Below are 11,335 nucleotides of genomic sequence, written 5' to 3'. Positions count from 1 at the left end.
CCTTCATCTAGAACTAACGAGAGCCAGCTTTCCCGTGTCTTTAGTAACAGGTAATGCTATCGGGTTTAGCTTGTGCAAGCTGGTCATTTCCTAAGGTCATTAATGTGAGGTGTTTAGTTTGAGACATGGAGAAGAGCAAAGAGCAAACGTCCATTTTCCTAGCTACACCTTGTCAGGATAAAGAAGCTGCTCGGAAGTGGTGCACATATTTTCACGTGCGGTAACATTTGCTTAAAGAGAATTACATAAATTCAGTCTTGGAGAAGGGAGGGAATGATGTCACCACACACAGTCTTGGACCATGTGATTACAGTTCTGGCACAGAGCGACAGGAAACAAACCAACTTTTACTAGGAAATGACAAACCAAATAGCCCTCTTGTGTGACTTTCTAAACAGGGCATCTAGGAGCCTAGCATTATCTCCAAGAACAGCTTCAGGGTCCAAGTACTAATTAATCCCAATAAATGCACACCATATAGCACCTGAAGTAGGAAATACCTTTTGGTTAGGCCTTGGGCACATGATGCTGATCCTGATTCTTCTCCATGAATGTGCTGCATATTTCTTGAAAAGGTGTCCTTACAGGGCTGTATCTAATTTTCCTCTCAGACAATTGGTATCAGCTGTGGTCCTGCTCAGTGTGAAGCAACAGTTGAAGGATACACTGGCCAGAGAACCTCTTGCCCAAGGAACTTAGAGTCCAGTGCCCCACATACGTCATTGGGAAATTTTATTACAACATTTAAAGAGCAATACAAACATAAGCTAAATACTTAATGATGTAGAAATGAGGACTTAGAGAAATTCTTCTGCATATCTGCTTTCACAAAATATGCCTGTGTCCCACCAGAACATCTACATCATAACCTCCATCTGAAGACACAAATCTCTCCTGCCCAGCTATCTCCTAGGACAGGCAAAAAAATGTCCCATACACCATCCCATAACCTTTTCGCCAGAACTCAAGGTCTTGAACTGAACCTTTTTCTTTGGTGTATCCCTAGGCATTCTGAGCTTAGCTCTCTTATGACTCTCTTGCAGCTACCACCTGAGTAGATTTATAGAGGTTTAACTGTGATGGAAAAATTCCAACATATGCCGCTACCCATCGGAACAAAGTTAAATATATAAAGCTAGTCAATGACAAGTATATCCAAGTATCTTGAATTTCAAATTGCACCTTCTTATAGGATGTCTGAGAAAAGGAATGATTTTTGAATATGATTTATTAGTACTTAAGTTATTTCTAAAATTTATGTTGATCCCAGTACAATGGCTTATGCATTTTAATGACCATGTATGTAGTATCATCAGTGTGGAATTTTAGGCAATGGTGCATTGTGTGGTATAGAGAAAAAGGAAAAATTACACAGAAAGAAGAAAGATGTTTTTTATCTTCCATGCTCTTATTATTGCCTCAGCCCTCCAGATTGCTTTCTTATTTGTTCAATAACCCCTTCAAGAGTACACTGTCTCTTCCTTTCTCTGGTGTCCTCTTCCAGGGCCATATAATTCTCCATGCAGTGGGTTCCTATGAAATACACTTTTAAATCAGTGCCCAGCACTACAGAGTTTGAAAGATAATTCATCCATGGATCCAGGAGCATGCCACGGCTTTGTCTCTGAGTACCTTCCATTATTAGTTAAACTCATCAAGTTGCTTCTCAGGTGTCTGAGAGTGACCAGAGATCCTCACTTACAGGTTCAAGAAGCACAAACATGGTCCAAATATGCCTGACCATCACTGACTATGTTGCCAGGAAAGCTTTGGGGCCTTGCTTTATTCACTAGGAGAGCAACTGCTAATGTGTGCCAGGCACTGTCCCCTTGGCTAATGTAGAGGTGGACAAGGCAAGTACAAACCCCTGTGACTATCAGCTTACATAACAGTGAGATGAGAAGGATTTTATGCCTGAGATCGAATTTTGAAATTTGCTACAGAGTGATCATGTGTATTGGGACCCAGAGGGGATCCAAGTCACCTGAATTAGCACTAAAGAGTTAGGGCATTTCTTCATGGAGACTGGCAAAAATAGATGGGTTGATACAGGATAAATTGAGTTAATTGTGAACTCAGTCGAAATTGATCGTGTTGTAACACTGAATCAAAGGTAGTTGCTTATGTTGGTATTGAAACTGAATTGTTTGCGAAGAATTTTCTGTCTGTCTGGGAAGATTGTTCTGTGGTTAAAGATTTGCCATGCAAGTGTGAGGACCAGAGTTCCAATTCCTAAAATCCATGCTAATGCTAGGTACCCATCCTGGTCCCTCTGTAATTCCGATACTCAGGAGGCAGACAGAGCAAGCTGTCTTACCTAGCTAGCCTGACTGGCCACATTGGTGAGCTCTCACATTGAATGAGAGATGTTGTCTGAATGAATAAGGCAACAGAGAGTCAAAGAATATTGTCCACATGGGTTTTCCACATACACATGCATACATGAATGCATACCTGCGCACACACAGGCACGCACGCACGCACGCACGCACGCACGCGCGCACACACACACACATGCAACATACACATAATAAAAAAAATTGACTGACTTTCAAAATGCTAACACAAAACTTAGTAAGAGCACCCTATGTGATCATGCAGAAGTCTCATATGATATGCTGTTTGTGGGATGGTACCCTGCATCCCTCTGTTACACTCAGTACTCTCACTCTCTGCCCTGCCCCTTCCTACTCTGAGAGTGGATCCCATCTCCACCATGAGAGCTTCTATAACCAGAAGAGTCCCTTTAGACCTGCACTGCATCTGTTCACTTCACGAAGATGCCCTTTCATTTCCTCGCTTCTAGGGAACCTTCATTACTTTTGCTGTGGGGATGCGGATGAAGGTTTTGGGTGCATGGTTTAAAGTCCCATATTGAAGCTTTGCAATGATATTTAGCAAAGACATGTTTGTTGATACTAATTCTGAAAATGCAGCATTGAGGCACAAACAACTCATTTGTGATACTGAATGCTAAGTATTGCCGTAGCAAAAACATGACTGCATGCTAATGGAGTTCTCCTATTTCTTCTAACTTACAAATGTGGGGAAAAAAAACCAGGACTATTGTCATTTCAAACCTCCAACAAATAACAGCTCATTGTGGGTTTCTTGATTTTGCTCATGCTGTAGAAGTCTCCCTTCCTTCTTTTTCATACTGCAAATGCCCCGCCCACTCCCTCTGGAGCAGCATCACATGTCCCAGGCTTCATTGTTCTGAAATGACAGGTGCTTTGCACGTTATGTAGGAATGCAGGAGAAAAGAGTTCATGTCAAACATGCTAATGATTGTTAAAATTAATACTTCTTCTCCTTTTAAACTGCCTTTCCTCTTTGTGATGATGAATTTCATATTTTGAACTCTTTAAGCCAGGATGGAAAGCATAGATTTTATAATAAATCTTTGTTCCAAGATTTATCACCAATAAAAGTAACAGAAAAAACATTTTTTCTTAGCCTCTATATAAAGGGGGTTATTTTGAATGTTGTATGGGTCTGAACTTAGGTCTATGACCTAAGCGGAAGCATCATTTCTGGTCCTCATCACCCCTTCCCATCCCTAAGGTGACTGATGCTTTGTGCAGGAGATCACAGTACAATGACCCTGATAACTGTTTAAGAAAATACATGTTTAAGCAAGGTCATGTGATAGCATTAGACAAGTTTTTAGGAAATTTGTTTTATGTTTACTCAGAATAATAGGGTGCCACAGAAGTCTGAGGTCCTAGCATTTTGCCTCAAGATTAAGTTGACACTCATTTCTAAATGGTGCACATGGCCTGCCGATATAGAGTTTAATGTTTATATTAGAAAAGTGATCATATCTTTCTGAAACCTCTGTGCCTACTTGATCTGGATATCAGGTAGACATATTATTTCCTACACGACCTCTAGAGAAAATGGTGTTGGGGTTCAAAAGATGACTTACTGCATAAGGGTGTTTGCTATGCAAGCATGAAGACTTGAATTCCAAGTCCCAGCACCTACTTCAAAAGCTGTGTGTGGCCCAGGTTCATGCCTGCAATCCCAGTGGTGTTGAGGGCAGAGAAGGGAATATTGCTGACACTTGCTGGCTGCTAGTCTAGCTCCAAGTTCAGTAAGAGACCCTGTCTCAGGAGAATAATGGTGGAGAGTGATAAAATGGAATGCCAACCATTCTATTCTGGCTTCTACACATATATAAGCATGTGTATTTACTCACATATGTATGCATGCATTATATACATGTACTACATGTACATATCACATACACACCCACAGGGAGAAAGGGGAAGGAAGGAATGAAAGAAGGGAGGGAGGGAGGAAGGAAGGGAAGAAGGAAGGAAGGAAGGAAGGAAGGAAGATGTTGTAGGCTCTGGACATGGAAGGAGGGAAGTAGGCAGGTTTACACACAGACATTAGGGCATTCTGATGCCTGGGGCATATGGCTTCCAGGATAGTCAGAAAAAGACTGAGCAGAATGTTTGGCCCAACTATGCCTGTGAACTCAGGACAAAATAATGGGAGAAACTGCTATTATCAGGAGCTGAGGTGCAGTGTCCATGTGATGTTGAGTAGCTCACTTATGAGGTAGAAGATAATGCCACAGGGAAAATATATGTGAGACTCTCTGCTGCCATATCCTGTGAGTGAATTGTTTTGCTTGAGTAAATATGGCTTATATTGCCAAGGCAGCCAGCAGTATAGGAACAAGAGTGATTGAACAGATCTCTGACACCCCAGGTCAAATAATTGATGTTAACTCAGTTCTGTTACTGTTTGGTGGTGAGTCCTGTCTAAGCCCCTGGATTTGATGTCTGTTAGATGTGCTTTGTAGTATCTCTATTACTTTCTGTATAATGTAATCTTTTAATGAAAGATTACATTTGCTTAGAAGTCAATGGACCAGTGCATCTATGGATATGCCATGCTTACACTCTTTTTTTTTTTTTTTTTTTTTTTTTGGTTTTTCAAGACAGGGTTTCTCTGTGTAGCTTTGCACCTTTCCTGGAACTCACTCTGCAGCCCAGGCTAGTCAAACTGAACCCAGCCTCAATGCTGTCAGAGTCTTGATAGCAGGGCCATTGATTCCAATTTTGTTTCAATAATTTTTGTCTGCAATTAAAATAAAAACTATATTTAAAAAAAGCTTGGGTCACAGATATAACAAAGCTACTGATCCGTTGCTTCACTCCATCCAGCTCTGTTTGCCATTCCTGACAGTTTGCACTACACCAAGACCCCTTGGATTTGGAGGGGAAGGGAACTGCAGAGCTGTCTTTTTTGTCAGAGTAGTGCTTGGTCCCCTGGGTAGGTAAGAGCACAATCTAATTTGCTTTCTATTGCTGTAATAAAACACTAGCCAAAAGCATGCACGGAAGGAAAGGGTTTATTTCAGCCTGCAGGTAGGAGTCCATCATTAAGAGAAGGCAGGACAGATGCTCAAGGAAGGAACCTGTAGGCAGGAATGGAAGCAGAAGGCATGGAGACCACTGCTCACTGGCTTTTCTTGATGGCTTGCTCAGTTTGCTTTCCTATGCAATTCAGGACCTCCTGTCTGGGAGTGGCACTGTCTACAGTGGGCTGGGTCAATCATTAATCAAGAAAATGCCTCACAGACTTGACTACTGGTCAATCTGATGAGACAATTCCACAATTGACATCCCCACTTCCCAGACGACTCTAGCTTGGGTCAAGTTGACAAATAACTAAGGAGCATAGCACATGGGCGAGACGGCTAAGGTAATGAGGATGATATACTTTCCAAGTCCCAGGCAGGGCAGGTTACACCACAGAACTGTTTTATACATGTTTGTCACTCAGATGCCTGAGGGAACTTTGAAAGGCAGGACGGCAGCTTTCCCTCTTGTACTTGGTTTTCTGCCTTTGATCTTTCATGATGGATAGCAATTTGCTTATTGTTTATCCATATCATATGCAAAAAGAAACAAAAAAAATTTTCCAAGGGAAGCTGCATCATTTGACCTGAATATCAGCTCTTACTGAAGATTATCTGCAGACACAGTGGGAACTTGATAAAGGCTTGTTTGATGTGAAGAAGTAAACGCTCCGTACTTGACTTTGCTCCCCCTAGACGCTTTCATTGACAACAGATCTTCCTCATTTTTTCAAGACATCCATGTGTTCATAGGGCTACATTTTAGTCTCCAAAGCTTTGGCATCCACTCCTTTCTCTCTTAGGTGAACATACCCACACATGGACATAGATCTATACATATGATGTGGTATGAAAAAAATTAATAAAAATAGGTTCATGAAATAAATCCTTGCAAAAAGGATATTTGTAGAACACTTCAATTTCCTAGACTTCTAGCAGGAACATTTCTTTTCTTAAATGTAGAGGTATTCTTCTAAGTTTATTTTCCAAAATGTTTTCTCATTTGTGTGCAAGCTTAATCATCTTAAAATATTTTTTGTGTTTTGGCTCAATAATAACAACAACAAAACCAAAAACAAACAAACAAAAAACAAAAACAAAACAAAACAAACAAAAACCATTTAACCAAAGGCTCACGTTCCTGGTCTAGTGCCTCTCACACGTATATTAGAACTTAGGTCTGTCATTGGGAAGTTAAATTTGTGGGACAATTGTTAAATTTATGAGATAATTCCACATTTCTTTCAACTTTGAGAAGATTTTTCAGACTTTCTGAAGATATTGAGATATAAACAGCTTCAATTTTGAAGGGCTTTCATTCCAAAATTTAATCATCTTTAAACTTAATCTGAAATACAAAAATCCTTTATAAGCTTTAACCAAGTGAGTCTTTGGAGAGTGGATCATGTTTCAGTCAGTCCATGTTTCTACCCCACAAAGGAGACCAACAAGTTACTGCTGTCACTTCCAAATGCAAGTCGTCATTTTTATTTGCAGATCTGGGACCCTGAGAACCGGAGCCTGTGGGAGGGACCGTTTGTGCCACTTGACTGTGTTGTCTTGTCATGAAACACTTACGCTAATTTAGCCTCAGGTTAGTCATCGCTGGGTTAATTTGTCACATATTGGGAAGGAGTGACTAATGAAGTGAGCATCGCAAACTGTAGACAGGATTCAGCTTTAATTTCCCGTTTAGATAGACCCTGACAAGGAAGATCCTATGGGAATTCTACGTGGTTCTGCAGTGATTAGAGTATGTAACACAAGGACACACACAACAGGACACATGCAATTTGGTGGTGGGGATGAAATACAGAATACACATATGCCTTGAATTATATTATTCTCTTCTCCACCTCTTTTTCTCCCCCTTTGGATCCCAAATGCTATCATTTTTTTTTTTATTCTAAAGCAAGCTGGAGACATAAGAAAGCAGTATGAAGACAATTTGAAATGATCATTGTTTTATTTGATGTTTTCTCTATAAAATAGTTGCGAGCCTTGTGCCAGTTTCTTATAGATTCATTACACTGATGGGTTCTACTAAGGAATACTTCCAAATTCATGATTAAAATAGCATTTCTGGGGCTCTGAGATGACTCAGCAGATGAAGGTACTTGTGGCAATCCTGACAACCTGAGTTCAGTCCCCAGCTCACACCTAGTGGAAAGAGGGACTCAATGCCAACCAGTTGTCCTCTGACTGCCCCAGGAGTGCTGTAGGACATGCATGTCCATATACACACCTTTGCCTAAAAGTTATTCAGTGTTAAGTAATAATAACAATGGCAATAAAAGAATTCCAGTAACTTGTCTTTTGTGTATTATATAAACTACATATTACATAACAAAGCCCTTTCTGTCTTTTTATTATATAAATTAAAATTTGATAACAAAATTTATTAACAAAATTTTGCCAAGAAAAATATATTTGTTAAATATAGTTTGAGTTCTTGATAAAAATGCGAGCACTTGGACCCGATCCGCATGAAATGGCAATGCATGAGTGGGGTTGTTTGGCCCGCAGGAAGCTGGAGTAGGTCTGGATTGCTGGCATTGCTTCCTCAGCAAAGAGAACAGTTTTAATCAGTTACAAAAATATTTGCGATCCATATGCTCCTCTCTGCTCACTCCCATATGCCCATATTCTCTTTTATCTTGGGAGATGATGACTTCATGATTCAGCCGTGTAAGAATAATACCTCGCTGACTTTAGAGTTCAGTTCTATTTCAAAACACGTCCTGGAAATTACGCGCACACACGGAGATCCAGGCTGTTAGCACTTGGGTAGTTACGTGAACAGGAGTTCTTGGGAAAACTTATATCTTCCATCCTCCTACTGAAGCCAGGGTGGGCATCTGATGCTTAGCTTTGAAACTCCATTGTCATTTGCCTGCTGGATTAAATGGCCCTGTGCAAGCTGTGAGGGACAGGAAAATGAGGCAAAGGCTTGTGATAATTCACAATAACTTCATTCACTTTGGGAAAAGGAAAACCATACAAAAAACACTTGGTAACTTTATCTAACAGGAGTGTTTGTTCTAGATAATGGGCTTGCAAGCAATCGATCATTTCTTAGTTTTTATTTAATTAAAATTGGGCATCTGTCATAGTAGCCATTGCACAGGAGGTCAGAACAGAAAAATGAAAACTGACTCTCAATTAGTGATCTATTTTGTGGGAGATGTGTGCTTGCCTCTCCCAACAGCTATACGGTTTCTAACAAAAAGGTTTATATTTTTAAAACCAAGATATCCATTTGGTAATAAATCAGAAATCATCGATGGGATGCTTGCTTGTATTTTCAACAGTTGTTTCTCCCTGCACAACAAATGGCTTTGTAACCCGATATGCCATTAACAGTGCCACTCCCAGATCAGAAAGGAACCAGCCAGGCTCATCTAAGCTGGTGGGGAGGAGAGGGCAAGGAGAGAGGGTTTCTAACCTGGGGTGCAGGATTTGGATGCAGGTTGTATTTTCACAGGCTATAGGACTCAAGAGGTGTGTCTGCTGCTGGACTCAGCGGGTGTGCCCCACCACCACCACCAGGAGGCTGAGTTTGGGCTGTGGTTTGCTTTTGGCAAATGCTATCAGGAGCCCGACTCTCTGTTTGCATTCAAGCTGTCTGTGTAGCTGCTCCTGTAGGAGTTACTAGAAAAGAAAGTGTACATTAGAGCGTGGATTGTTTGCAAGGGGCTTGGAGTGTGCCAATCTGTTGCTTGCTGCGACAGCGATTCTTTGCTGTCACAGGGAATGCTCAGCTGGCAGAGTTGTCCCAGTAGGGAGGGTAGGGAGGGAAGGGAGGGAAGTGGAGAGTTGTTCACCATGAAGGGGGGATGTAAGGGATGCTTTGCAAACTGTCTGGAATGAAAAGTGCTCTCTCAACTGCGCCAGTGAGAACGTTTTCTGCTTTTTCTCTCTCTCAAACTTTACAGACAAGACCTCTTTAAAATAAAGCCTCTACATACACTGCATGAAGATACCTCTCACAGAAGAGTCATAGACAAAGAATTAAAGCATATCACATCCACCTATAATTTAGACAAAGGCTTTGGTTTAGAAATAAAAAAGACAAACCTTTGGCATGTAGGTGACTTTGATTCTCATTGAGGCAAACACACAAACTTGTTTTTTTTTTATAATACAAAGTGCGAGATTTCACTAAAAAAGGTTAAAATTGAAGTGAGTAATCTTCGGTGCATAATTCAGTTGTTAATTTTAGCTCCTTGCGTGGGTGCCGCTCTGACTTGAACAGCCGGCTGTAGCCTTCATTGGAGAAGAAGCCGGCAGCTTGGGACAGGTGGAGCTGGAGCAAGCTGGGAGAGGGATTTGCTGGAAGCTGGTCATTAGTGTTAGAAACCCAGTCTTACTTATTGTGTGCTTCTCCCGACCGCCACAACTGTTGCCATGATGATTTACTGTTGCTCTTTTTTCAGGTTGTCGACCATGTGTCAAACCGTGTAAGGAAACTGCCTGGAGATGGACATTCTGAACTGCTAATGGGGACATGGGACGGCGGTCACCTCTGATCACTTGTGTGGATTCTCCTGGGCCAGAACGACAGAAGCCGCCAGTCCAGACCTACAGCTGGAATTCTGCGTGAAAGGTAAAGTATTTGTGGGGCTGCAGCTCCGTATTTTCTTGTTGCTCCCTTTGAACTGCCATGCCTGTCTGCATAGGCTGGTTCACCACATGCAGCCCTCAGAGTCAGGACCTGTCTGCTGGGGTGTCATTGGGCTTGTAGTTTTGAAAATTGGAGCTCAGTTACCTCACTGTTTTTTTTTTTTTCTTTTCTTCTTCTTCTTTTTTTAATTGAAGCACTCTGAAAATTGAGTTAGGGCAACAGAAGTTCTCTGTCCTCCTGCTCTAGACACTGTTCAGAGAAAGCAAGCTGTTCGCCAATGGGAAAACGAAACTTTTATTTTGTTAGCCACACACGCTGGCTGACACAGAGATAGAAGAAATGTACCCAAAGGCGGCAAATCCTAAAACTTCCCCAAATTTAAAACCAGCAAACTAACCAGCTCAAACCTCTGCCCCCTTTAGGGAGCCTTTTTCTTCTACAATCCCACAGTCCTCTGCCAAATAGGTCCATGTACTTGAAAACTTTTGTTACAGGCCATCTGCTCTGGCAGGGTAGGTTTTAGCAAATTAGCAATGAATTTGCTACGGTGTTCATTTGTCTTCTGCTTCTAGCAGAAACTAAAGTTACTGAATGAGCAAGTGCTAATGCAGCCCCCCTCGAGACATCAGAACTTCGGCTGTCCAAGGCCAGTTACCTGTAATGGCTAGGATGGGACAGTGAATGGTGGGGACGTTTGCAAAGAAAGGACTTTCTGAGCTGCCTCTGCCCCAACTCTGCCCCTTTCTTCCCTTCCTTCCTCCCTTCTCTCCCTATCACTTTTTCCTTCCTTCCTCTCTCCCTCTTTCCTTCCCTCTACTTTTTCGTAGTTAAAGAAAGGAGCAGGAAGTAAATAAGTAAACGATAAGTGATTTGTGAGCACATCAGAGGGAAAGAGTTGCCAGGGGCTTTTAGGGTGGGGGAAACAATAATGGAATTACAGTCTAAAAAAACCACTTCCTGTCTGGGGAGCAATGTGCTGTGAGTGTGGAGAGGCCGGGGGACAGGGGCAGCAGCAGCAGTCCTTAGTACTGCCTTGCAGGCAGCTCAGGAGCTTGCAGCAAGGGTACCTGGCAGGAACCTGAGGAGAGGGGTAGCTGCTGCTGCTGCTACTGCTACTATTACTACTACTTCTGTTAGTTGTTAATTTGAAGCCTAAATGTGCTGACCCTGGAAAGTTCTTGGTTAAAAGTAGATCCCAGGTTTATACCAAATCATAACTTTTCCATCTGACTTTTGTCCACTTATTTGTCCCTGAATATGGTGCACTGTATCCCTTGCTGCTAGGGATGTGTTTCCATAGTTGAAACTTAAAAACAGTTTTCTGAATTATATGT

The sequence above is a fragment of the Peromyscus eremicus genome, chromosome 7 (genome assembly GCF_949786415.1).
Source record: "Peromyscus eremicus chromosome 7, PerEre_H2_v1, whole genome shotgun sequence".
Taxonomy (NCBI): Eukaryota; Metazoa; Chordata; class Mammalia; order Rodentia; family Cricetidae; genus Peromyscus; species Peromyscus eremicus.
The sequence above is the reverse complement of the archived record's forward strand: the minus strand, read 5'-3'. Positions refer to the sequence as shown.